The sequence below is a fragment of the Podarcis bocagei genome (assembly GCF_964188305.1).
Source record: "Podarcis bocagei genome assembly, chromosome: 4".
Taxonomy (NCBI): domain Eukaryota; kingdom Metazoa; phylum Chordata; class Lepidosauria; order Squamata; family Lacertidae; genus Podarcis; species Podarcis bocagei.
The window spans coordinates 68877094-68898830 of record NC_138128.1 but is presented as its reverse complement, the minus strand read 5'-3'; the positions used below and the strand labels follow the sequence as shown (position 1 = coordinate 68898830).

At 44.0% G+C, this 21737-nt stretch overlaps 1 protein-coding gene and 1 long non-coding RNA gene across 11 annotated transcripts in view; one reads left to right on the top strand and one right to left on the bottom strand.

Moving 5' to 3' along the window:
• Positions 1-2866, bottom strand: part of SGMS1 (sphingomyelin synthase 1) — a 70140-nt gene extending 67274 nt beyond the window's left edge. For 3 of the 10 annotated variants that reach the window (XM_081189719.1, XM_081189726.1, XM_081189725.1), the window contains exon 1: positions 2607-2866. The gene's annotated coding sequence lies outside the window, so the exon portion shown is untranslated. Of the gene's footprint in view, positions 1-1828; positions 1852-1926; positions 2000-2056; positions 2324-2602 lie in introns of those variants that run through there. The other 7 variants (XM_081189721.1, XM_081189727.1, XM_081189722.1 and 4 more) reach the window with 5 other exon arrangements.
• A 1413-nt stretch (positions 2867-4279) lies between these two features.
• LOC308584815 lies at positions 4280-7684 on the top strand. Its single transcript, XR_014007031.1, has 2 exons — positions 4280-4450; positions 4776-7684. It is a non-coding gene; the product is annotated as an uncharacterized lncRNA (long non-coding RNA).
• The last annotated feature ends 14053 nt before the right edge of the window (positions 7685-21737 follow it).

Sequence of the window (21737 nt, the reverse complement as noted above, 5' to 3'; positions counted from 1 at the left end):
ATGTTGGGCCTTCAATTCCTTCCCCACACTCTCAAAACATATAGTCTGTATTCCCAAGCAACTGGCATGGGCTAAAATGTCCTGCTACAACCTGCACAAGTACCTCCCTACTGTTTTTAGAGATGGTGAGGAGACACAGAGCTGCCTGGAGCACATTCCTTGCCTATCAACCTGGCCCCAAAGAAACAGAGCACCAACATGAGCTAACCATGCTGTGTTTAGCACTGGTCCCAATTTTTTGTTTGCTCGGGAAGAAGGGGGGGGTGGAAGAACAGATCCATGCTAAGCTGTACAAAAGCATGTTCTTGTCCCTCTGCAAAGTGGTACGCTAGGGAGGGGAAGAGCCAGAAGGGGCCTCTAGATATACCCTGCCCTTAATCTGGATCCCTGTCTCTCCTGGTTACAGCGCTGGTGGAGTTGGGTGTGAACGAAAGATAAAATAAGAAGCTTCCCTTCCTTCGAAACATGTGATGCTGGAGAGCAAAGGAAAAGGAAAAGGAAAGGGAAAGGGAAAGAAATCATAACTGCTCCTGCCTGCAAAGCACACAGACCTAAAAATTAGTCATGCTTTCCAATTGAAAGAGTCAAAACTGTGGGGGAAAGGTTCCTTCCTCTTCTGGGCAGCCACAGCAAACCGTTTTTAAAAATATAGTTTTGACCCTGCCTTCTAAAAGCAAAGTTAAACTTTTCATCTATGCTCCACTCCTCCAGTGACCAAGAACTAGGTATAGTATTAAAAAAATACTTTACAACAACAGAAGATCTTTGACAATTCTAACAGTGCATGCAACATGGCATGTGATATGGCTATTTAAATTTTCTCCTAAGAACTGCTATCCATAGCACTGCTAAAAGAGACTAACAAACAGCACACTAGCCAGGTCCAATATTTCCCAAACACACCCCTCTCCAACCTTCACATTAACCTCAGATAGTACACAAATATTCCTTCCAAATCAATTTCCTCTATGGTGAAAACTCTAGTTTTAATCTTAGCACACCTTCAGATAGCATGCTAAGGCTACAACTCTAATATTTTCTACTCAAAAGAATTGACAGGGATTGCTTCTACATAAGTGGGAATAGAGCTGCTTCCTAAGCAACTAGTTCAAAGCCAACATCAGGTATGAACTCAAATGATGGCTTTATGCCAGAGACGTAGCTAAGGGGCAGCTAGCCAGTTTTTTCCCCCTGGGTGAAGTCTCCAGAGGGGTGTGCCATCGAGGCTCTCAGCTTGTGTGTGTGTGTGTGTGTGTGTGTACACAAATGCACATGGGGGGTAGCCAAACTGAGTCTTTGACACGGGTGAAATAAAGCCTAGTTTTGCCCCTGCTTTATGCCATCACCCAAAGCCCCTCATCTGCATGGTGTCTAACATTGCCGCACTGTGCATGTGCACTGATATAAATGCACACAAAGCAGTTTGACGGAACAACAGGTGTTATCTAGTTTTCACTGCAAGACATCCTGTAGCCTCCGGTTCACACACACACACAGTTAAAACCTTACTACTCTTAACCAGAATCACCAGCCCCACCTCATCCCACTTCCTGCCTTATATATTTACCCCAGGCTGTAATCCTATGCACACTTGAGCGTAAACCCATTTAAGTCACTAGGACTTCATAGGCCCAGCCTTTCTACAAAGCTGCTGTCTCACCTCACACACACACACACACACACACACACACACACAAACATACACACAGCCCTGGCCCTGTAACTGCCTCCAGTCATAGTATTAAGAACCTAAGAGCTGCCTTTGCAGGATCAGACCAAAGGCCTACCAAGTTAAGTCCAGCTTTCTGTTGGCCAAGCCAACTGATACCTGGGGGAGGTGAGGGAAACTCACAAGCGGGGCGGAAAGCACAACAGCACTCTCTGCCGTCCACGTTCCCCAGCAACTGGTCTCACGAAATACTTCACCTGGTCACTTCAGACGGGCAAGGCGTGTGTACACAACAGCTCTCGACTCGACCGGCTCCTGGCTGAGGCGACGAGGACCCTCCGCCTCAATTCCCTCCTCCTCGCCCCCCCCCATATCGTAGCAACTCACCTGGCCAACAACCGCAACCCCGTCCTACGTAACACACCAGCCGCACCTCGACCTCGGCCGCCGGAGTTGCTGCTCTCCTTTCCTCGCCAGCGCGCGCCCCGCCCCGGCCGCATCTCCTCGCTCGAGCAGAAACCCCGCCGCCCTCAGCCGCCCCGACGTTGCTACCAGAGCGAAGGCTTAAGAGGAGGACGAAAAAATACCACCACCACTACCACTATTACTACTACTGCTGCTGCTGTGACTAGCTGGAGTGCAATTCCTCAAGTGTCGACCCCCGTTCTCCCGGACCCCTCCCCCGGCCACTCTTGCAAACATCCCAACCCCACACTCGCGCCTCCCTCGCCCCCAACTTCGGCGCGTTTCGCCTCTGCTCCCGCCTCCCCCCCCCCCAGCCACCAGTTCGCATATGTCTCCAAACCTGGCCCTCTGCCCGCGCTCCCCTGACGCGTCAAGAGCTATATTGGGAATCCCGGTTGCTCCCGCTGGCGCCGCTGGTTAGCAAGCGGGCGGGGGGGGGGTTCCCGAGGGGACCCACCGGGCACTCACCTACCTTCCTCTTCCGTGGGCCGCTTTCCCTCCGGAGGCTCCCGGTTGCCAGTGCCTGGCGTGCAGCAGCAGCAGCAGCTGTGGTTCTGCAGCAGGCGCGTCTCCGCCGGCTGGGCTAGCTGGCGACGGGATGGAGGAGGCTTCTTTGGACGGAGCTGCCTCGCCTCCTCGCCCGCCAGCAACACGGGGAGCGCGCGGCGGCGGCGGCCCGTGGGGTCTCGGACGGAGGCGGAGGAGGAGGGGACTGTCGGCCGGGCGAGCAGGCAGGCAAGCAGGGAAAGAGGGAGGGAGGGAAAGCGACGGCTCCGCCACGTGACGGGCCGTGTCATCCTGCGCAGCCATCTTGCGTCCCTGCCGCGCCTCCTCCTGGAAGAAGGCGGCGGCGACAGGGCAGCGGCATCCCGGCGGCCTTGGAGCTGCCTTCCCAGGCGCGGCCTAGACGGTTTCCCGAAAGAGGAATCGGCCTGGGGAAAAGGGTGGCTGCTCGGTCGGCTTGTAGGGGCAGCGGGAGACCCGCCGGCGCCGCTCTCTATAGGCGGAAAGCCGGTGACTTGACTCGGGTGTGAAAGCCGCCAGGTTACCCCGGACCTCACCTACCTCGCAGGGTTGTTAGTGAGGGTGAAATGGGTTGGGGGGGGGGGGGGAGAAGCATGTTGAGTTGAGCTCCTCGGGTGGCCAAGCGGGGTGTCCGTGTTAGTAGGAATTAAAAAGGGACAAACTACCGACTGGGGAAACCCAGCTAGGAGCTGCGAGTACGTGTGTGTCCTGTTTGAGTGGTTTGCTCAGATATTCCCCATTATGCCCAGTGGAGCAAATGTGCACAGGGTTGCATCTTGAGCCTATGCACTTAACTGAAGCCGTGAATCCCACCGGGTTCCAGAACTCTTAAACAAGGGTGTGAAGGGTTGCGTCCCAACATGCAGGCATTTGAACGCGTGAAGCCTTTCCCGGTATATACGGATTGGGGTTAGTTGGGAGTTTCAAGCTACTGGTATTTCTGCATGGCAGTTTACTGTTAAAAGATTGCTAAAGTGAATTACATTCGCTTACAGGGAGTGAGTAGTTATCCCAGGGTAGTTTCAAAGAAGTTGTCTTTGTTTTGTACAGTAGTATCTGTTTCCAAGCAAGCATGTCCCTAGCATATATTTAAGCTACAGAATGGGAATTTCTGACACCCTGTATATGTGAGAAGACTTGTGCACAAAACAGTATTTTGATCACCCCAGACAACCCCCCTGGTTTTGGGAGTTTGATCTGGAGAAATTTTGCTGGTGCAAAGTAGCAGTAGTGGTTTTATTGGAGAGGAGGAAAGAGACTGACATAAATAGCAATAGACAGTGCCTGGTGTTTATAAATAGCTCCATTTCCTCAGTGATGAAACCACTTCAACATACACAATTTTTGTAGTACTTCAGATGATGCTAGCCTGTAAAGTAAACTTTACCTGTCTATCTCTGTATTATAGACTAGCAGGATAGAAGTTGAGAGAACAGTGACTTGTCTGAGGCCACCTGAAAAGGTGACAGCTGAAATGGGATTTGAACTGTGAATTGTCTAGCTTACATTCATAGTCACTATACTATAATGCTTCCTCACAGTGCTTTTTTTTTCAGGGGATACCTCTTTTGTTGTTAAAAAGTGTGGCACTTGACTTACTGTAACAACTCAATGGTGAGTACCTGCACCTCTTTCTTTTTGCTTAAAAAGTGTGAAACTTACTATAATAGCTTCATGGTGAATACTGACACCTCTTTTTCTAGAAAAAAACCCCGCTTCCTCATAACAGTTTAAGTAAGGGGGGGGGGCCTTTTAAATATAAAATGTAAACAATATGGAAGGGCACCCTTTGTATTAATTACATACAGTGGTGCCCCGCAAGACGAATGCCTCGCAAGACAGAAAACTCGCTAGACGAAAGAGTTTTCCGTTTTGGAGGTGCTTCGCAAAACGAATCTCCTATGGGCTTGCTTCGAAAATGTCTTGCGAGTTCCTGCGGGGGGTTTTTCCTTCCCCCCCCCTTTTTCTAAGCCGCTAAGCCGCTTATCAGCTGATCCGATAAGCTGATAAGCCGCTAAAAGCGCTAATCCTCTAATCCGTCAATGGGCTTGCTTCGCAAGACGAAAAAACCGCTAGACGAAGAGAATCACGGAACGGATTCTTTTCGTCTTGCGAGCACCACTGTACATATTTTTAATACCAAAGTACATTCTCTATTTCCCCCTATAAATAAAATCATCCTGAAATCAGTATATCTGACCTAGATTCTTTTACGCTCATACTCTGCTCTCTAGGAAGGAAGTATTTCTCTGTGGTGGGTGAACCTAGAAAGCAATGTATTATTGCCCCCCCGCCCCCCTGCCCACCAATTCTCAACAAATATATCTAAAATGTCCAGACATTGTTGGGAAGGGAGAGGGGTTAATAAAACATTACAGGCAGTAACTGGCATAAAAGGAGCCTTGAATATTGTTCTAAATAGCAACCATAGCATATGACAGTTATACAAATGCTTATATTTCAAAGTCCAATAACTTTAATAAGCTTTAGACCTAGCTCTATGACAAATAGTTCAGTAGTTACAGAAGAGAAACACAAAAGGCTACATCGCAAGGAAGGACAACAAAGAAGGGACTTTAAAAATAATTGGAATGGGGGTGTATAGAAAGAACAAGGTATGATAAATTGGATAAAAGGAGAATAAGCACTTAGCCAATGTCAGGTGTTGACTTGGAATTTTTGCAGTTCATCTCTCCTACATAAATTCAACAACTAATGGGCTGTAAAATTGACTATGTAATACAACTAGTGTACAGTGCTTGACATACTCAGCCAAAGAGGAGTCCTCTGTAAGCCAAATACTTGGGGAGAAACATGCAGGAGTTTTTATTATTATTTTCAATTGCTTGTGCTTCCTTTTTAACTAAGGTCACTGCCCAAAAGGTGAATCTTGGTTTTAGCAACTTCAGGGTATGTCTACACTATCATTCATTGTCACATTTCATTTCCATTTATCCTAAAACTGCCACTCACTTTTTGACTGTAGAAAAACACACTTTCTCCTCTTGGGATGTTGGGCTCAGGTTTTTATATATCCTGCCCTCTCCCCAATCTTAATGATAAACAGTGTGCCTCTACAGGTATCAATATTTTTTATATAGCATTCCTGACTGGGCCCAACCTTGGATACTTTTAACAGTATAAAGCATTTAACATCAAATAAACATTTATAAATGAATGCACATGAAACTGCATTGCACTGGGAGGAAACGCATTACAAGCAATTGGTCTGTCTATGCCAGTAGACATATCTGGCTCTCGGCATCAAGTGAGTGTCTTTTGGATCTGAAATCCTTGTAGCTGGAGAGTCCAGTTACTGAAGCTTGGACTTTTTGCATATACAGCATGTGTTCTTAACAAAAGTACGCACAGAAGGCAAGTGCAGAGCAGAAACTCACGCAGAATTGCAACAGGCAAACTCTCCTGAAGGCAGATAATGCAACAGCATACCTGCATGGACAATGAAGGAGTAGCCCTTGTCCACTTGGAAATGCAGCACAATTATACCTACTCTACTCTCACAAGCTTCAGGAGTAAACCCCAAGGAAAAATCCACACCCAGTGCCTTGTGAGACATCTTTGGGAGAATAAAGAGCTAAGGAGTAAACCCTACACAAATCTGGAGTGGTGTCCCTAAAACGGTTGGGTGGCGTCTTGTACACCTCCTTCCGGCAACTCCTGCCGCCAAGCTGGTGCCAAATGCATTGCCCTGCTTCCCTTTTCTCAGGGCAGTTCAGAACATTTCAATAAGATTCAACATAATCTAACATTTTGTTAAAATACAACATATCAAATAAAATATAGAACCCCATAAAATCAATGTCATTCTTCAAAGTAGCTAAGAGGCAAGAAGGAAGGAAGGAAGACAAAGAAAGAAAGAAAGAAAGAAAGAAAGAAAGAAAGAAAGAAAGAAAGAAAGCTTAAATGTGAATGATTGATATGAGCTGATATGATGAGGACAGAACATGGTAAGTATCAGGAAGTCTTACAAGAATAAATTTAGTTTCAGAATTGGGTGGAAGTTCTAGAAGAGAATCCAGGAAAATGGAAAGTGATTAAAGAGGGTTTCGAAAAACTAGTAAACTGGGAAAACAGAATCCATGGCAGCCTTCTGTGTGCTTCTAACCTCAAGCTGCTACCACAACCATTGGCTGTTCTTATTCAAAAGGTTTGCAGTTTTTCTGGTTTATGCAACTAGTTTATTGCCACTTCCCCTCTGGGAACTTGAAGGAAACCCATCAAATCTTACTTTATTTGGACTGTGTTCAATGAAAATACTTTTGCTGGTGCCTTTAAGACAGCAGGGAAAGTGTCTTGGTCGGTTTTGAACTAGAGTCCCTGAGGTTTCAAATACATTCATACAAAAATTCCTGTGGTGGCACCAGACTTGGGAGCATATTCCCACATCCTCTTTCAAGCTGTACATATGTGTTTCATGTCAACTATTTCTGAAAGACAGAAGGCAAAGACCATACATATCTAAACTCTTCTGTTAATCTATTGTCATGAACTGGCTGGATGCCATGGAGTGGTGGGAGGCACCAGCTGAGGAACCCCCAGGGGAAGAAGGCTCAGAGCCACGGGAGTGGTGGTGGGATGATGATGAATAGTCAGAGGGAGAAGACTGGGAAGAGGAGGCGTTGGAAGCTGAAGAGGCAACAGAGTTTAGTGAGCAGGAAGAGGCTGTGGCAGAGGGCAGTCCAGACTCAGAGGCAGGAGGGGGGGGCAGGAGATAGAGATAAGGCAGGCTGCTGAAGAATCTAGGGAAGCCCCCACTCCTGCTGCAACCAGCTCCCCTCTCCCCTGGTCTCTCAGAACATGCAGAGAAATGAACAAGAGGCAAGTTGACAAAGCATTAGACTGCTAGGGAAGGAACTAGATGGGGGGGGGAGCTTCAGTGGTGGAAAGGTGAGGACTTTCAGTCCTCACAACTGCTTCATTGGAGCAGGACCTCCTTGGGAAGCTTGTTGCAGCTGCTAGGACTGACCTGCTTGTTTTCTTTGAATAAAGAGTTAACTTCACTGACATTGACTGCTTTATTGTTTTATTGCTGACCTATCCCTGACTCCAGCTCCTGGCATCTATTGATTTATTCCATTTTGTGTGAATTTCACTCTTAATTATACCTTTGGCTTCATTTATACAATGAGCTTTTCTGTGGTTGTCTTTCCACCTACCGCATTTTTCGCTCTATAAGACGCACCAGACCATAAGATGCACCTAGTTTTTGGAAGAGGAAAACAAGAAAAAAATATTATGAATCCCAGAAGCCAGGACAGCAAGCAGGATCGCTGCGCTGCCCGGGAGAGGCTGCGCACGGCTAAGTCTCCCCCAAGAGCCGCTGCACACACGCTCCACGTGGCTCTTTAAAGGGAGCGCTGAGCAGAGCCTCCCGCCTGCATTCACTCCATAAGACGCACACACATTTCCCCTTACTTTTTAGGAGGGCGAAAGTGCGTCTTTACAGAGCGAAAAATACGGTGACATGCCTGACTTCACTTGTGCTTCAGCCTGGCTTCCGGTCATTTATTCCAATGATGGTTCATGATCAGCAGGTCAGTTGTTACCAAGTTGATGGTAATAACCACTGAAGATCATACGGCACAATGTTTTAATAAGAGATGAGTTGGGGTGGGGGAATGAAAGGACCTTATTATTTAGCCTATTTCTTAAAATGGGGTGATTGCAGCAGCATAGTACATATTCAAACAGTAAGGCATTCATTTCAGATTTCATTGCATTGCATTAAGCATTTGATCACTGTAGAATGCTTTAGTTTCAGTGAATTGGCATATATGTATATCTTGTTTTGTTCCCCACCCCCCTGACGCAATACAGCTCTCCATAAAAGTGTGGGCTGCCCTTTACAGATTAATACCTTCACGAAAAATTTTATTTGTGATCTTAGCAATGGATTTTTGATCATGCTTTATTATATTGTTGTGTATTATTGTATTGCTTGTCTATAATCTTTTGATTGTGAGCAGCTTTGGGAGGACTTTCGGCTTTGAATACATTTCAATATAATAATAATTATTAACACTAATGAAACAGCTTGGGCCCCTTGGAGATTTTCCAATATGATTTGACTGCGATCTGGTGGTTGTTGAGTTACTGCATAGTAAATCCACATAAGCCAGTGCAATTTTCCCGTAAGATTATTTCTGCAGCATCTGTTGTAGAGGTACAGAATCTTTTTCTGGGCTGATTGCCATTTCATCTGTTGACACTAAGGGAATAAGAGCAAGACTATATCCTGTAGATCCTGTGTCAGGCTTTAGTATGTGGCACTTTACCTAATGCCTTTGTCTATATTTGCTTGTAAAATTAGGTTTCGTGCATTTTTACTTAGAAAAACCAATTTGTATATGTACGCCGAGGTTCATTGCTTTCCGGATGACAAGGATAACTCTTTCTTGTTTCTCAAATATAATTAGGTGATTTTGTAAAGGTGGTCTCTGACATTAGTCAAAATAGGTCCAGTCAAAATCCACTGATTTCTGTGAGCCTACCCTTAGTGTGACTTAGTTCACCCTAAACTTTGTAGTGTTAATTCTCAAAAGAGGATATAATCACATCCATAATGTTGTCCTTGTTTAACTATTTGCTAAACTTTTAGTTTTGAATACAGTACTGCTTTAGCTTTAAGACACTGAACTACCCTGCTTTCTCAAGGTGGTGTTCCCAGTTGTAGGACTCCCAAGAACATTTCATAACAATAATTGGGATCCTTTAGTGGCTTCAAAGAAAAGCAATTTATTGTTGTTGCTCCTTCAGTGGTATTTCATTAGCAGTGGCTCAAACAGTGAGCAAGGGAGGTTGTTCTTGAGATTTCTAATACATGGTCTGGCAAGATGAAAAATGAAAGAGAACCACTATTGATACTTTTTTCCAGTCTGCTATTATCCAGTTTGGCCCTTCCCATCATTTAAAGCTTTTTCTTCCATCCTACAATTAATGCATAATCATATTGGTATCTTTATTAAAGGTTATGTAAACTGTGTGGCTGCATTCCAAAACCTTTCTTTTAATGTGGGGTTTTCCAAAATGTTGACTACAAGAAACTTAAACAGCTTCTCAGCATAATTATTTAGATTAAATCTGTATAGAGTTCATCCTGGGTTATAATGACATGACTGAAAATGCTGAAACTAGTATATTTCTGTAGATGGGATTCCCATTTCTTCTGCTAAGTTTCCTAGATCCTGAGATCTAGAGCAGTCTTCCTCAACCTCGGCCCTCCAGATGCTTTTGGCCTACAACTCCCATGATCCCTAGCTAGCAGGACCAGTGGTCAGGGATGATGGGAATTGTAGTCTCAAAACATCTGGAAGGCCTGATCTAGAACATGACTATTAAACTAAAGATGTTCGCCTTTTTTCTTCCCATGCTCCTGCAATTAAATTATTTTAGTTTAACTAAAACTCACGTTGTTGGCATCCATATGTCTCACAAGACAATGGAATGTGCCTCCACTGCATTAGCAGCACTGAAGTGACCTACCCAGGACACAAACTTGGGCAGTCTGTATGGAGGTCCAGATGGCAAGACCCCACCTCTTGGCCTCGCTGATGTGGTCCAAAGGAAAGCAGAGAAATACATTTTGGCACCAGCTTGGCTTGTAGGAGTTGCCAGAAGAAGACATACAACGCGCCATCCAACCATCTTAGGGACTCCACTCTGGATTTCTGTAGGGTTTACACCATAGCCTTTCTTCTCCCAAAGATATCCCGCGAGGCAATGGAGGTTTAGGATCAGTGTTTTCCTTCTAGATGAATTATTTCCCAGGTTGACAAGCTGCATCTGCCCCTCACTTCTTTCTACAGCATATGCAAAAACTGCTTTCTTGACCACTGGACCCACTATTGGTCTCATCCATTCAGTCCACCAATGGCTGTCTTCGCATGCAGGGGAAGTCCCTAATTCACCAAGGGTTTGAGACCCATTGGCTACCCTCATCTGGTTTAGCGGGCCAGTCAGAGCTGTTCCTGGATTGTTGCCACTGTTGCATGCTGACAGCTTCTAGGAGCCACAAGTGAGAGCTGAATGCAGGGTGAGGACCAAAAGCAGACATACAAGGCAAAGGTAAAGGACCCCTGGATGGTTAAGTCCAGTCAAAGGTGACAATGGGGTTTGATGGGAAGTTTTCCTTCTGCACATTCTCTCCTCACCCACCCTAGAATGCACAGTTCACATTGAGTTCATGAAACATCTTACCCTGACCTGTTCTTAATGCATGGTTGACCACATCTACGGAATGTGATAGTTATGTTCTTTTAAGCCTTACTATATCAATCACTAGTAATAGTTTAAGTCTTGCTATATCAATCATTAGTAATTGTTTAATAAGGAGGTTTTCACGTCTGTCCAACTCTGTGTTCCCTTTCCCAACCTTTAATCTATTGATGATTAATGCTCATCTCGCTTTCAGGCCGAGGAAGCCAGCTTTTATCCACAGACAGCTTTCCAGGTCATGTGGCCAGCATGACTAAACCGCTTCTGGCATAACGGAACATCGTGATGTAAGCCAGAGCGCACAGAAATGCTGTTTACCTTCCCCACCACAGTGGTACCTATTTATCTACTTACACTGGCGTGCTTTTGAACTGCTAGGTTGGCAGGAGCTGCAGCAGAGCAACAGGAGCTCACTCTGTCTTGGGGATTTGAACTGCCGACCGATCGGCAAGCCCAAGAGGCTCAGTAGTTTAGACCACAGCGCCACCACATCCCTACAATGACTACAAAGACGTATTATCCCAGAAGGAGCACAACATGTCCCTCACCATTGATACTATCCTTTCCCTAACACCCCACACAGCCTTATATTTACTCATATTTCTTATATAAAAAGAGGCCTACTAGATCAGGCCAAAGGCCAATATTGTCCAGCTTTCTCGCAGCAATCAGATGCCCATGGGATGTCCACATGCAGGATATAAGTACAATAGCTTTCTCCCCACTTGCGATTCGCAGCAACTTGTATTTGCAGGCATATTGCCTCTTACAAGATACATAGGATCCATGTGGCCCTTTCTTTCTGCCGCTTCTCATATTTCGCTTGAAATGTTACTGCCTCAGTGAAAGTGAATGTTCAAAGAAAGAAAGAAAGAAAGGTGGTTTTAGAAGCCTGCAAAGAAGTGGTTTATGGCAGCAGAAACACAATAGTCTCAAGGCAAAGCTCTGGGTCACGTCACAAGGCTGGCCAAAAATCTAGCTAAAGTAACTTACAGTAGGGCTCAGCAATCTAATCCTGGGGCCAATGTGAAGAGCACTTCCAGTAGCCAGTATAATGATTGGCTACTATTGTAAAATTGTGAAACAATATTTGACAGACAGTAGGAGAGACGTCTTCAGCCTCTTTCATGCCCACAAGCTGGCCCTCCACTAAATTTAATGTATTACCAGTGCTCTAGGCCAACATGTGGCTGGCCACTCTGGGAAGCAAAATGCTAAATTTGATGGATTTTTGCTCTCTGGTCTTAGGTGGTGGTGGGTGTCTCTGACAGCAGAGGGATTTGTGAAACGAACAGGGCTCTTCTCTGTGCTTGCAGTGATATTGTTAAGCCACACCAATTTTGTGAGCTAAAGTCATATGGAGACTAAAATAGAATTTTATTATAGGAGTTCATTGCAGCCAACACAACAATATTTCACAGTTAGTGGTCGGGAACTGTACTAGATCATACCATTATTCCAGCCTTATAATCCTCCCCAGGTTCAATGTATTGTCAAAATGAAAGGTTCTCGGTGAAATGACCTAGTTGTCTTTAGTCAGCTAATGTTATTGCTGCTTTTTGCAATGGCTGTGATTAATTTTCCCAGGCAATAAAGTACTGTATTTGGAAATCATATATATTTTGCTGTCTGAATAGATAGATGTACAGCTTCTCTCCTGGGAAAAGATCTAATTACTTGTTTGAAATAACTTATTGCAGCCAATTTGGACTTTCTGTTAAGATTAATTGACTTTAATTGTTCATTCAATAATAAGGAGATGAGAAAAATAGGGGACAAATAAGCATGTAGAAAAATGGAGAACTGTTAAGTCCTCTGCAATCCACCAAAGCTTTTATGATTATTTTATTGTTTTAAGCAAAGAGAATTATGAACCTGAATTATTTCCCCTTAGAAATGGCAAAAACGCCAGCATTGTTACATTTTCAAATTAGTCCTTGTTATTTCTAGTTTTAAATTCTTACTTGTTTTTATGACTTAATCTGTTTTATATTCTATTTCTGTACTCCACTTTTTATGTTGGTCTTTTATTTGGTTGTACTGTATTTTGTATCTTTTTATTTTATTGTCAGGTGGAGTTGAGATTATAAGCTGCTTTGTGGAGGACATTCCTCAAAAAGTGGAATATAAATGTTTAAATAAGTATTTAAATTAAAGAAAACACTGCTTATACCTTATACTAAGACATCCTTTTATCCGACATCCTCTGTAGGAGAACAAGTAAATGAAGGTATCAGTAGCAAGCATAAAAGTGCTGAAATGGAGATCGGAGAACAAACAATACTGATTATATATATATATATATATATATATATATATATACCGTATTTTTCGCCCCATAAGACGCACCGGCCCATAAGACGCACCTAGATTTTAGGGGGGGAAATAAAGGGGAAAAAATTTATTTCCCCCCCAGGTGCGCTGCGCTAATCCAGAAGCTTGGGGCAAGCTGAGGTCAGCGCGCCCCAAGCTTCTGCGTGCCGGCAAGCAGTCCGCTGCCGCCCCAAGCCTCCCGCACCCGGCAGGAGGTCCCGCTGGGTGCGCAAGGCTTGGGGCGGCAGCGGACTGCTTGCGCGCACCTAGAAGCTTGGGGCGTGCTGAGCTCAGCACGCCCCAAGCTTCTGCATGCCGGCAAGCAGTCCGCTGCCGCCCCAAGCCTCCCGCACCCGGCAGGAGGTCCCGCCGGGTGCGCAAGGCTTGGGGCGGCAGCGGACTGCTTGCGCGCACCTAGAAGCTTGGGGCGTGCTGAGCTCAGCACGCCCCAAGCTTCTGCATGCCGGCAAGCAGTCCGCTGCCGCCCCAAGCCTCCCGCACCCGGCAGGAGGTCCCGCCGGGTGCGCAAGGCTTGGGGCGGCAGCGGACTGCTTGCGCGCACCTAGAAGCTTGGGGCGTGCTGAGCTCAGCACGCCCCAAGCTTCTGCATGCCGGCAAGCAGTCCGCTGCCGCCCCAAGCCTCCCGCACCCGGCAGGAGGTCCCGCCGGGTGCGCGAGGCTTGGGGCGGCAGCGGACTGCTTGCGCGCACCGAGAAGCTTGGGGCGGGCTGAGCTCAGCTGGCCCCAAGCTTCTCGGTGCGCGCAAGCAGTCCGCTGCCGCCCCAAGCCTCGCGCACCCGGTGGGACCTCCTGCCGGGTGCGCGAGGCTTGCAGACACTCGCCCGAAGCAGGGGGAGCCCTCCAGAGGGCTCCCCGTGCTTCGGGCGACAGGCTGCCGCCCCAAGCCTCGCGCACCCGGTCGGACCTCCTGCCGGGCGCGCGAGGCTTGCAGGCATTCGCCCCGTAAGACGCACCCTGATTTCCCCTTCATTTTTGGAGGGGAAAAAGTGCGTCTTATGGGGCGAAAAATACGGTGTATATATATATATATAGTGTTGTAGTCTAGATTTTTCCAGATTGCATATTATGCTTATTATGAAAGATTGAGGCAGTGTTTTGAAAAGTAGCTCCTCAGTTGTCAGTGTAATCTGTGCATTATCAACTAGGCATCCTGGCATATGAACCCTTTAAGAAAAATAGCTATGACCCAGGAAGCCTGCTTCCAGAGAGCGGACGCAGAAGTATGGTCTGGCTGGAGAAGCTTTTTACTACTCAAAGAAGTTTCCCTGACATCATCAGAAATTGAGTCTGTTAACCATTAACCTGGCCTGCGGTGAGTTTCTTCATAAAAAGCTGAAAACAACACTGAGAGGAAATCCATAGGGATTTTTTTGGCTAAAAGGGGAGAAGGAACCTGAGTGTTTATTGTTTCATTTTTCATTTTATGCAATTCTACAATACTCTATTGTAAACAAATACAGTGGTACCTCGGTTTACAAACTTAATCTGTTCCAGAAGTCCGTTCTTAAACCAAAACCGTTCTTAAACCGAGGCGCGCTTTCCCTAATGAGGCCTCCAGCCACCAGTGCCCTTCCACCGTTTGGCTTCTGTTCTTAGACCAAGGTAAAGTTCTCAAACCGGGACACCACTTCCGGTTTTGCGGAGTTCGTAAACGAAATCATTCATAAACAGGATTGTTCTTAAACCGAGGTACCACTGTATGTATATATCAGTGGAACCATGTTCAACAGTTTAAAGATAAAAGTGAATAAAAACTATCATTACTCCAAAAAGTGTCGGGGGGGGAGGCATTATAGTGTTACTGAGAAAATTAAATGTCCTCCCCCTGCCGCTTTTAGATTTCAAATTATTTAATTCACTTTTTTACTTTTGAGAATGAACACCTCCCCACTACAACAAGATGTGATTATGGTACCTGCAGAAGCTAAGAAAGAAAGGAAGACCGTGAGGTCTCCTTTCAGCAACCACCAGCCATTTTTGTTTGTATTTTTAAAATGGTGTTATTTAGGAACATAGAAATCTGCCTTATACTGAATCAGACCCATTGTTCCATCTAGCTCAGACTGGGGACATTCCCAGCCCTGCTCAGAAACACCAGGGATTAAGTCTGGGAACTTCTGCATGTAAGACAGGTTTTGTACCACTGAGCAATGGCCCACATGAGTTCCAAGTACTACTTTAAACCTATAGATCCATTGGATGTTCCTGAGCTTTTGCACGGTGTGTATAAATAACTCTTCCCTATCCAGTCCCTTCAGAATGCTTGTAAATTTTATATAAACCTATCTTATCTCCAGTGCACGTTGGGATAAGGTTAACTCGTTGGTGTTTCCCAGCATGCTCGTCATTTAAGGAGTTAGGAAAGTCCAATGAAAAGATGCCATAAATCACTGGTGTTTTGATAGCACAAAGATATGAAAGGTTAATGGAACTATTAACATTGGGAAACCAAGATCAGTAAGAAGAGCGCTAGGAGGAGAAAACAGGTTTTGAGTTTTAGTGCTTGCATTGTCCCTGCTAGGAAGTACATTACCATTAATCTTTATTAATGCTGACATGCCACCCATTATAATGCCAACGCCAGGGACAAAAAATAACCAGTACCCTTGAGAAAGAGAATGTAAATTGAATTAGTTTAGAAACTTAGCTAAACTACAGGGAATCTGCCAGAGGATGGGTTTTTTAAACGATTTGGCTCAAAACACCACTTTGGAACCTGTCTGTATAAATAAAAGGGGGGAGATCAAGCAAGAGGAAACAAAAAAATGGAAAATAAGTTCAACAATTTTCAAAAGAGATTCTGAATTGGATCTGAAGGTGCTGTACTGCTCAGGGAATGACTCCTTTGACCCAATCATATATCTTTGGCTTTTTAAGCTAATTTAAGTATCTGATCCAAAGCATATTTAGATGCAAGGATGCACTAATTACTTGGCGGGGGTGATTCTTTGTAAGCTTAGAATTGCTGTGTAAGTTTGAAATCCTATGCACATTTATTTTAATTAAATTATTTGTTATTGTTTTTATGATTTAAAATCCTCTCCTCAAGAGGATCAATCCAGTCTGGAGCTGTATGAAGTCTATATACCAAAAATGTAACATGAATTTAGTTTTCTTGGGATTTTGTGGAGTCATTTGACTTTTTAGCATCACCAAAGATCCTGGGATCTACTTCATTACTAAATGTATTGGGTACCTAACATGGATTAACACTAATTGTAAGGAATGATGTTTCTGTCTTGCAAAAGGGGTTTTGACTAAATCCCCATTTGGTCACTTTCAACTATGGTCTTTATTGATAAATAGTTTTTAAAAAAACCTATAGCATTTTAACTATACCTGAAAATCTATTAGTCTAAATAATTTGAGGGACAATATCAGGAAGAAAATATGGGAAGGTATGAAGATGCCTCCTGATTTATACTGCTGAATCAGAAACATACTCAGCATTTTCCATTGCTTCTTAATTAGCTAACAGAAAAGAAGTTACTTATCATTATGAATGCAGGTGGAATTTGATTTCTGTGAATTCCAAAGTGGACTGACCTGATCCACATCACCCCAACAAGCATGTGGATTGGAACATAATTGTCCTTCAGACTTCTCTGAATTTTTCCTACACATTTCTCAGCTCAAAAACATACCACAATGCATATTTTAAAAATGTATCTTTTGTGTTAAAATGTGTTTTTAGAAACACATACTTTGAGATAAAATACATATTTTGTGAAAAAAATCAAAGTTAAATATAATTCTCATGGGTTTTTAAAAAGATAATTTTTTACAAATTAATGTGTAAGCAGGGGAGAACAGACTTATGAATGCATGCACAATTCACACAGACTGAAAATAGGCTGGTCCAGCCATAATCAACACTTAGTATATGCCTCTCTGACCCTGTTTGGTAGCATAGAAATGTAATGCCCCCAAGTGGAATATACCAACACAGCACCTTAAGGCAGTATGAAGAAGAGCAAGGCATCTTTTCTAAGTTCACAAAGCTCTAACCTTTTATGATATTCTGATTAGATCTTTTTTAAAAAATAAATAAAATGTAAGGGGGTGGATCAATGCACTGTCTAAATTATACTGATTCGTTCCTGGAAGCTAATTTGCTTTCTAGCAGTAAAGAAAGCGAAATCCAGGAAATGGAATGAAGTGCTCTTCAAAGGATGACTTGTGTGCACTTGGCAATAAAATGCATCCCTTCTTGAAAATATGCCATAGAGTAGGATCATTACTCAGTCCTGTGTGAAAGACGCGGACACTTTTTTGAGAATTACTAGAGTTGGTTCACATAAGCTGTCGATTGATTCAAATGTGTTGTCTCGGGCACATCCAGACCCCACATTAAAACACTCTTATCCTACTTTTAACAATCATGACTTTCCTGCAAAGATACCTAGAAACTGTAGTTTTGTCAGGCTGCTTGGAGTTGTTAGGAGACCATTAACTAACTGCAATCCTCATGTCTCTGGTGAAAGCCATGATGCAATAAAAGTGCTTTAAATGTGTAGTGTTGTCAGTACCAGTATTCAATGGGACATTTCATAAAGAAAAGCAAAAGTTGAAATCTGCCACACAGTGCAGGTGTTTCAATAGTTCAGTTATGATTAGATGTTTAAATTAGGAAACTGAAAACTTACAGGTTATATAGATGGATGGTTTGCTTTGACATCACTGACTGACAGACTCAAAAGAGTATCAAAATTGCTTGGGTTTTCCCCTGACAGACAACTGATATTCATGGATTCCAATATATCTTGCATTTTAGACACATCTGAAAAGAATATTTTCTTATGCAGTTTCTTTGGCACCTGGACTACGTACATTACCTCAATGTAACAATTGGTCCATATGGACAACGGATTGCCAGAATGTGCTAGTTTCTTAAATGAACACCAGATTTGTGGAGCAGGGAAGGGAATGTAAGGGAGGCTGGGAATGTAAATCTGAATCTGGGACAAACCACAATCCATCATGAGGAGAGATTTTTGCCTCCTACGTTATTTAACAGAGGCAGTGGGAGGGTATTTACACTAGCAACTGGGAACACCTCTACATTCAAAATTCAAGCTGGTTATGTAGACAGAGACTGGATACACATATGGTATCCGTCCCATGTGCTGGGTTGAAACTGGGTGTGTACCTGACTCTGAAACTCTCGTAGAAAACAGCACCCTGTAAATATCCTTTTTGGCCACAGCAAGCTGCAATGCTGTTTTCCTATATCAGAGGGATGCTATTGCTTGAAAGTGTGTATCTTGAAATAAAGCCCTTGAGCTGCACAGATAATGGGAGGTACTGCCCCAGGAATTTTAGCTTTCATTCAGAACAGACAAAATATGTGACTGCTGTCTTAGCATCACGTTATATGTTTTATTTTCTGTCAAATAATATTTTTTAGTTTTCCAATTTTTAATGAATCATTATCAGATCACATCAGATTTAAATTATTTCCCCCCAAAAACGTTGACTTCCCACTCTTTGCCCTACTCCCCCCCCACACACCATTGCTGCTTGATATTACACATTTATCTCTAATTCACATTTCATTCCTTATATCAGATTTTATTTTCGGATATATCTTTCCTCAGTGATGTAGATAGGAGATGGCTGTGGAAAGGACTGCTCTGTAAAAGGGGAAGGTAGTGATTTTGCAGAGAGCCAAGCTCATGGGGAGAGAAGCTGCAGTGTGCCCCACATGCCCTCCCCCTTTATAGCAATGAGTTCCTGTAGAAGAGTTTTATCAAGCCTGATTGATGTTCACAGTGCAGGGAAGGAGGTGTGGCAATGCCCATGGCTAGAGTTTTCCCATTGCTGCTGTAACTTTTTCTGTATAGCTTAAGCCTGGGATATTCCTAACTAGTTCCTGTATTACTTCATGAGAAGCAGGTCACATGTGCTGCCAGGGCCTCTTACCTTTTATTTGGCTAATCAATCCTCCTCTAATAGACAGGCTAGACCTTGCCATGCGGCTCTAGGCTTGATTACTGCAATGTGCCCAACGTGGGGCTACCCTTGATGACTACTATGCAGCTTCAACAGGTACAGATTCCTGTTCTGCACCTTCTAAGTGGTTTTAAGGATTCACCCATATCCGTTTTGTTCTGTGCCATACATTTTCTGGCAGTCTGCTTCCAGTTCCAGTTCAAGGTACTAGTTTGAACGAGTGTTCAAAACTCCCATTGTTCTAGGCGCATTTTTGCGACAGCGAATTTCATTAGCGCGAGCAGTTTCTGAGCTCTGGGTGCAGTACTGTGCCTAAGATTTCAGAGTGGAAGGAAAGGAGGACCCCTTTCTGCCTCCCCAATTCTAGCTCCTCACTGAAGACTGGAAAAGAGACCTCCTTAAGAATATTAGAGGGGTGGGCAGGGGAAGGACTAGACCATGTGAAACATGAACATAATATTTTAGCTGCAATTCATTCATTTTTAGCTTTGTATTCTTGTTATAAAAAGCATGCCTAGACACTCTTTTGCTGCACCCATAACCTAAGTTTAAGATGCCATTTATCTCCTAGCTTTCATATTTCAGTTTCTAACACTGGTTCGAACTTTTCAAGCCTTCCATGACCCCAGTCCCTTGCCTTTCCCTATAAAAGCCCACCTACAGATTTTCTCATCTATGCCACCTTTGCAGCAGGCATGGGCAGCTTATATTAAGATTTTTACAGTAGCTGACACTGGCCTGTCTTCCCAGTGGAAGGGAAGAAGTTTGCAGGCCTGGACCTTTGAAAGGGCTGCAGGAGTATGTAATCTTTTCCACCAGATTTTTGCCCAGTTTCTGTAGGAACTGTTAAGATTTAGAATATTTGGTACTGCTGGTGGTATTTAGGTTGTTTTAAAATGTATTCTTTTATATTCTTTTATTGCTATGTAAACTGCTTTGTACATTGGGGAAAGTAGTATAAGAATTATTTAAATAAATATGGTTCAAAAATATTCTTTATAGGGTAATCACTTCTTAAGCAACTTGGCACAGCAATATAGGAGGAGGCAGGATAATGTGGAGGCTGGGAACTCATAGTCCCCAGTATAAGCTTGGGGATCACTTTGACCCACTCCAGCCCACATCAGTTTCGTGGGAGGAGGAAGTTACCCTACATACCAGCTGGCTGAGCCAGTCCTGCCAGTGGGATTGGTGGCAATTGACTCTAGTAATTGCAGCACATTGTATTTCACATGTGCAGCAATGGAATAATTAGACAACATGTTTACTCAGTAATAGAATCGTAGAATTGTAGAGCTGTAAGGCGTCCCAAGGGTCATCTAGTCTGCAAGTAGCAAATCACTGCATATATCATATGTACAGTGGTGCCTCGCAAGACGAAAAGAATCCGTTCTGTGATTCTCTTCGTCTAGCGGTTTTTTCGTCTTGCAAAGCAAGCCCATTGAAGGATTAGCGGATTAGCGCTATTAGCGGCTTTTAGCGGCTTATCTGCTGATCGGATCAGCTGATAAGCAGCTTAGCGGCTTAGAAAAGGGGGGGAGGGGAAAAAACCAGCAGGAACTCGCAAGACATTGCGAGCCCATAGGAAATTCGTTTTGCGAAGCACCTCCAAAACGGAAAACTCTTTCGTCTAGCGAGTTTTCCGTCTTGCGAGGCATTCATCTTGCGGGGCACCACTGTAGTAGATATATTCAAGATGTTTAGAACTCTGTTCATAATAGCTCAGTTGATAAAGCATGATACTCTTCCTTTCAGGGTCATGGGTTCGAGCCCCATGTTGGCCTAAAGATTCCTGCATTGCAGGGGGTTGGACTAGATGACCCTCAGGATCCCTTCCAACTCTACAATTCTGTGATTCCGTGTCACTAACATGTTCCTCCATTCACTCTCAGGTTCACCTGATGGTCTTATTAAGATAGATGTCTTCTATGGAGTCCCTTAAATATGCCCCATAATCAGACTAGGAGACCTTGGTTCCAGTCCCTATTTAGCCACAGATCTTTTGGAGTTAAAGACAAAAAAATGTGACTGCTATATTAGCATCAGACTACATTTTCTTTTCAGGGACACATGCAGGCATATATTTTTAAAACACCCATACTGCACCAACTTGAATGCAAACTGAAGGCACTGGGGGGGGGGTTGACTTATCAGTAATTAGGTCTGTAAGCAATAAAAGTGCATGGTGTTTTTCCAAGTATGAATCATGTCCCCACTAGTATTACTAAAAGCAGAGTTATCCTAGGCTGGGCAGAAAGCTATGCAACAATTATGTTGAAGCACTAGGTATGTGGTTGGCTGTGTGTGTGTGTAAAAGATTTAGTACACTCAGGAGCCATAAAACTGACTTTCTTCTAAAGCTTAAGGAATATGTTTCGTAATACACTTAATTATGCCACCCACTTCCCATTATTAGAGTCAGTAACAAAAATTATCATTGGCTTCAAGTTATTTGGCCAGTGAAATAGAGCTAGACTGTCCCTCGACTTCGCAGTCCCAGAACACCTGGTAGTTATAACACAGTTCTTACTGGCAGTGGGTGTGGAAGAAGATGTGA